Source organism: Nannospalax galili, unplaced genomic scaffold (genome assembly GCF_000622305.1).
Source record: "Nannospalax galili isolate Female #2095 unplaced genomic scaffold, S.galili_v1.0 scaffold153, whole genome shotgun sequence".
NCBI classification, from domain to species: domain Eukaryota; kingdom Metazoa; phylum Chordata; class Mammalia; order Rodentia; family Spalacidae; genus Nannospalax; species Nannospalax galili.
Genome location: NW_008333469.1, coordinates 1434555 through 1440664, shown reverse-complemented (window position 1 = coordinate 1440664; position 6110 = coordinate 1434555).

Here is a 6110-nt window from a genome sequence, read left to right as displayed (position 1 = left end):
AAAGCCATATACAACAAACCCACAGCGAACATCATTCTAAATGGAGAAAAACTGGAAGCATTCCCATTAAAATCAGGAGTGAGACAAGGATGTCCACTGTTTCCATTCCTTTTCAACATAGTGCTTGAAACTCTTGCTAGAGCAATAAAATAGTAGAAGGAAATTAAAGGAGTACTAATTTGAAAAGAAGAGCTCAAACTCCTATCACTTTTTGCAGATGATATATTATACCTAAGAGATCCCAAAAGGTCCACCAGAAAAGTCCTAGAACTGATCAACACTTTCAGTATAGTGGCAGGTTATAAAATCAATGGACAAAAATCAGTGGCCTTTCTATACACCAACAACAGGCAATTGGAGAAAGAATACAGGGAAATGCTCCCATTCACAATTGCTGCAAAAAAAAATATGTTACTATAAATCTGACCAAAGACACCAAAGATCTCTACAGTGAAAATATTAAATCATTAAAGAAAGAGATTGCAGAAGATACCAGGAGATGGAAGGACAGCCCATGCTCATGGATTGGAAAAATTAATATTGTTAAAATGAACACCCTGCCAAAAGCAGTATATAGATTCAATTCAATCCCAATCAAAATCCCCATGACATACTTCTCAGAATTAGAAAAAAAAAATCCTTAAATTTGTATGAAGCACAAAAGACTTTGGATAGCCAAAGCAACCCTGAGCACAAAGAGCAATGCTGGGGTAGATTACTATACCAGATCTCAAAGTATACTACAGAGATATAGTCATAAAAACAGCATGGTACTGGCACAAAAATAGACACATAGATCAATGGAACATCATTGAAGACCCAAACTCAAGTACACGCAATTTCAGCCACCTGATATTTGACAAAGGTGCCAAGAACACACAATGGATGAAAGACAGCATCTTCAACAAATGGTGCCGGACAAAACTGGATCTCCACCTGTAAAAGAATGAAACTAGACCCTTATCTTTCACCTTGCACAAAAGTCAAATTCAAATGGAGCAAAACCTTCAGTGTGAACCTGGAAACCTGAAACTACTAGAAGAAAATATTGGCAGTAACTTAGACAATATATAGGTGTAGAAAAGGATTTTCTAAATCGAACAGAGTTGCTCAGGAATTAAGGTCAGCAGTCAACAAGTGGGACCTCATTAAACTAAGCTTCTGAACAGCGAAAGAGACAATCAAAACAGTGGAGAGAAAACCCACAGAATGGGAAAAAGTCTTTACCAGTGACACATCTGACAGAGGTTTAACATCCAGAATATATAAAGAACTCAAAAAAACAAAGAAGTGAGAAACCAAATGTCCCAATGAAAAGATGGGCTAAAGATCTAAACAGAGAGTTCTCAAAGGAAGAAATAAAGACGGATAAGAAATATCTCAAAAAGTGTTCAACATCGTTAGTAATTAGGGAAATGCGAAGTAAAACCACCCTAAAGTATCACGTTTCCCCAACCAGACTTGCTAGGATCAAGAGAACAAATGATACCAAATGCTGGTGAAGATGTGGAGAAAGGAGAATGCTCATTCACTGCTGGTGGGATTGCAAACTCATGCAATCTCTATGGAAAACAGTGTGGAGAACTCTTAAAAAACTAAAAATAAACCTACCGTATGACCCAGTTATACCACTCCTTGGCATATACCCAAAGGACTCTTCGTATTGCAGACACTTGTACAACCATGTATGTTGACGCTCTTTTCACAATAGCTAAGAGATGGAATCAAACTAAGTGCCCCTCAACACATTTTTGGTTAACAAAAATGTGGTATATGTACACAATGGAGCTCTGTTTAGCAGTAAAGAAAGATGAAATAATGAAATTTGCAGGTAAATGGATGAATCTAGACACTGTTATACTAAGTGAAGTAACACAGACTCAGAAATATAAAAGATGTATGTTCTCCCTCATTTGTGGATCCTAGCACTAAATCCTTTTAAATCCCATGTGCTTTTATTAAGATAATACTATACAGCAGTGTCTTCTGCATGAAATAACTACCATCATCACGACTTCAGCTGTGCCTGATCGCTAAACATCATCACAATTGGGCTTGTTGTCAGTTGTGCTCCTTCATTAAAGGAGGGCAAACAGGGTGATTGGATCCTCACCGGAGTATCCAGCCACCCTTCCCAGCCAACTGTATGTAATTTGGCCCTAATCACACATGGTTTCTCACAACAGATTGAACATGTATTTGTTAATGTTATTATGTCATAATTATTTTAAATAATGAGAATGTAAAAGATGTTAATGGGATATGGTAATGGAGATATTTTCCAAAATAGAAAAAATGAGAAAGCCTAATCAAATGATGAAGGTCTGTTTAGGTTTTTAATGATACATAAAGGATGAGACCAATATAACATACACATAATCTTAACATTTCTAAGGCTATAGTTTGGTCAACTAGTTTAAGGAACAAAATGTATATTTATTCAAGGTTTATCTGAGAATATTTGACTTTTTATCCAAGATTTATCTACATAGCACATGGTAATTAAAAGTACCAGACTGGTGGAACTAACCTTATTGGATGTTTAACAGCCATACTTTGAGGCCTATACTAATTTGGTCAGAAGCACTTAAAGTACAGTTTTTGCCCCTTGCCGTCAACTACGAACTAAGTTCCAGGGGACTATGGGACATCTCTCAAAATGTCCTGTAACTGTCGTGAGTCACCTGTCCTCTTGTTCAGAGAGGCCATGGAGCCCCTATCCAATGGACCTGAACCAGTGTCCAGTCTACAAAGAGGAGGGTCAACTCAGAGGAAACATCTCATGCATGCTTCCAAGTGAAGCTAGACGTGGTTGGGCAGGACCTTTGACTTATCTTCACATAGATGGAACTGATAAAGAAGCCAGGGGCTCCTCCCAAACCCATGTGACCCCTGAGGAACAGATCCTCAAACGACCTTAAGCGTAAATATAAATTGATTTATTTGGGCCAATTCTATGGTCTTAAACACCCAAAAAGAAAGTATAACCAAACAGGAAAATGATCAGTATGTATTTCTTTAAAAACAAAACAACAACAACAAAAAAAAAAAAAACAAGAGTTCAAGGGCTTACACTTCTCAGACACTAGGCTTAAGTCTGTATAAAAAGTTATTTGGACAATTATTTCTCATTGATGATTTTGTACTGAATCAGAAAGTGCTGCTCAGATGTAAGACTTCAAATCTTGGTCTGCAATACTGTAGTGCCCACCTGTAGCTAAGGGAGACAACCTGCTATTGTTCTAAAATGATGGCCAAATTTGTTTTCTCCCCCGATCTAGAAGCCTTTGAGAGGGAACTGACACTGATTCTAACCACTCAATCAGCTATCAAAATGCCTGAAAGCAAATCCTGAATCCATCACTCTGGAATCTAGCCTTGGCAGACAAAAGAAAAATGAGGAACCCAATAGAGGGATGCTTTTGGAAGCTCTCGTCAAGAAATTCCAATGGACTCTGATAATGAACATTTGAAATTTTCTGACTTTTTTTTTTGAAAAGTTCTGACTTTTTTCTAGTTCCCTGTCTAGAACTTGTAATGCTAATTACTCTTGCCTTTACTTCTCCTTCACACAGCTCCTATTCACCAGTCAAGGACTTTCTTTTCCCCCTAGAGATAAGAGTTATGCAATTTGGGAGTCTTTTAGATAGACCCACTGAAGGGGTGTCCCAAATGCATCACCCTATGTCCCTGTTCAGCATGGAAGAAGCCAGAGCAGTCTGCATCCTATTCCTTATCAGCAATTTGGGTAACCTCGTCAGAAGATGGTGTGATAAGTACAGGAGGTAGGAATTGACTAGGCAGTTAGTATAAAAAGACACCAAGTAAATGTAGCCAGTTTCAGGGCTAAAAGTCATAATGTCGTTGGGCTTCTTAGCAACATACTCTTTTCCAAAGGCCAAAAATGTCAAAAGTATTTGGGAGCTTGTATCTAATCCTTAAAAGATTTGAGGGTTACCTCTTCAGAGAGGGGAATGTTAGAGTAGCCAAAAGAAGAAAGAGTACATGAAGTTATCAGAAAACAGTGATGTGGAGATACGGAAGGTGTTGGAGGGAGGGAGTGGGCATGGATTTGATCAAAACACCTTATATGTGAGTATGCCTGTATGAAATTCTCAATAAATTATTTTTAAAAATATTTTTACTGGCCGGGCGTGGTGGGGCACGCCTTTAATCCCAGCACTCAGGAGGCAGAGGCAGGCAGATATCTGTGAGTTCAAGGCCAGCCTGGTCTATGTAATGAGTTCCAGGACAGCTGGGGCTACAGGGAGACCCTGTTTCAAAAAGAAAAAAAATTTTACTAACATATGTTAATTATTCATGATGGGTTTCATTATGACATTTCCACATATGTATATAACATATTTCAACCATCTTCACCCTCCTTACCCCCTAACCCTCTCATGTCCCCCTCCACTCTGCTAATTACCTTCCTCCTCTTAACTAGTGCTACTCTCCTTTTATAACTTGGGGGGTTGGGGTAGTATTTTTTGTTTTTGTTTTTGATGGCCTAGTGAGTTTCATTTGGTTTGCTTACCAACAGGAGCAGTTGTGAGGGTTGTTTCAGAAACTTTGGCTATTTTAACGGCTACTTCAATGAAGAAACTGACTTTAGGCTATCAACCATCACTGTGCGTAAGTTCCCAGAGGTTGACCCTGTGAGACCCTTTTCCCTACATGACAGGGTGTTGATAGGCTCAGTCCTGTGCAGATCTGCATAGTCACAGCTGCTGTGACTTCAAGAGTACAATGGCCATGCCATGTCCATGTGTGTGTGTGTCGCTTCCTAAATTGACTTCTTTCACGAATATTATTTTATTAAACATCAGAAAAGAAATGTGTTTTAGAAATCTCTGACGTGATGTCAGATACTACCCCTGAATCATGAATAATATAAATACTATCTCGGATTTTATAGAGATCTGCGTTTTCCAGTGTTACACGTACACACATCATCTGCTTCCTTAGCCTGCTCAACCTGTTTTCATCATTGAATTAGAGACTATGAGTTGAAAAACTGCCTAAGAGGCCAACGATAGAAATCCTTCTGTGCAAAAGAATTTATTATAACCTCTTGAATTGCTCCATTGAACCCTGTTTCTAAAGGTTGTAGTACCATAAGCCATTTTTTATTTTCTGGATGTTTTTTGTTCTTATGAAGTTCTACTTACATGAAAAGAAAACAGATCGAAAGAACCCACAATCACCTTACATACTTCATTGCCCATCCCATCCCTGAGCTTCCATTTCTGACGGAAAGTTGGGCTGATAGCTCCAGTCAAAGGGACGGAGGCCAGTGCTGCTGCTGGAAATGAGTGGCCCAACAGACTACAGAATACCTGAGAATCTTCAGTGAAACAGATTTCCAGGACCTTCCTGAAACAGAAGATCTGGAGGTAGAGTCTAGGAACACTCACCTTTCATGAGTTTCCCTCTTCTTCGGTGTCTGTGTGAGAGAAGGAAGAAGGCATATGTGTGTATATGATGTGCCTGCAGGAGTGCAGAGGCCAGAGGAAGAGAAGCTGTTGCTTGCTCTGGTTTAGAGATGAGCTCCTAGATCTAGTCCTCCCCTGGTCAACATCAAACTTAACCTAAAGGCCACTCCATTCCAGCATTAAACCTCTTGCTCATATCCTTTAGCTCCTCTGAGAGGACTGCTGAGGACTGGGGATGCAAAGGTGAATAGCAGAGTTTCTAGTGGGAAGAAGCTCAGAGCTTGACAGAGAAGCATCTAGTTTACTTCACTGAGGATGCTTGATGTTTCCTGGCAGCAGGCTTTGCTTATTTTTCCTTTGTTATCCTGGCTCAAAAAAGTGACATCACGAGAACGTTCTTGTCACTAGAATGCACAGAACATGGAATCGTTTTTCGCAGTGGGAACTCACCAGTAGTAAAGCTGGTCCTCCGCCCTTTCTTTTGAGAATGAATTCCAGTTAGGACTTTCCCCATGTTTGGCCTATTGACTTTCAGACCTTTTGCACATTTGCTTTATTTTCATCTAATGAGTACACATTGCTGTTTTGTCATACTGACCCGACATGTACATAACATGAAGTCCACTATTCTAAAGTGAACAGTTCAGGAGCATTCATAATGTTCAATGTTTAGCT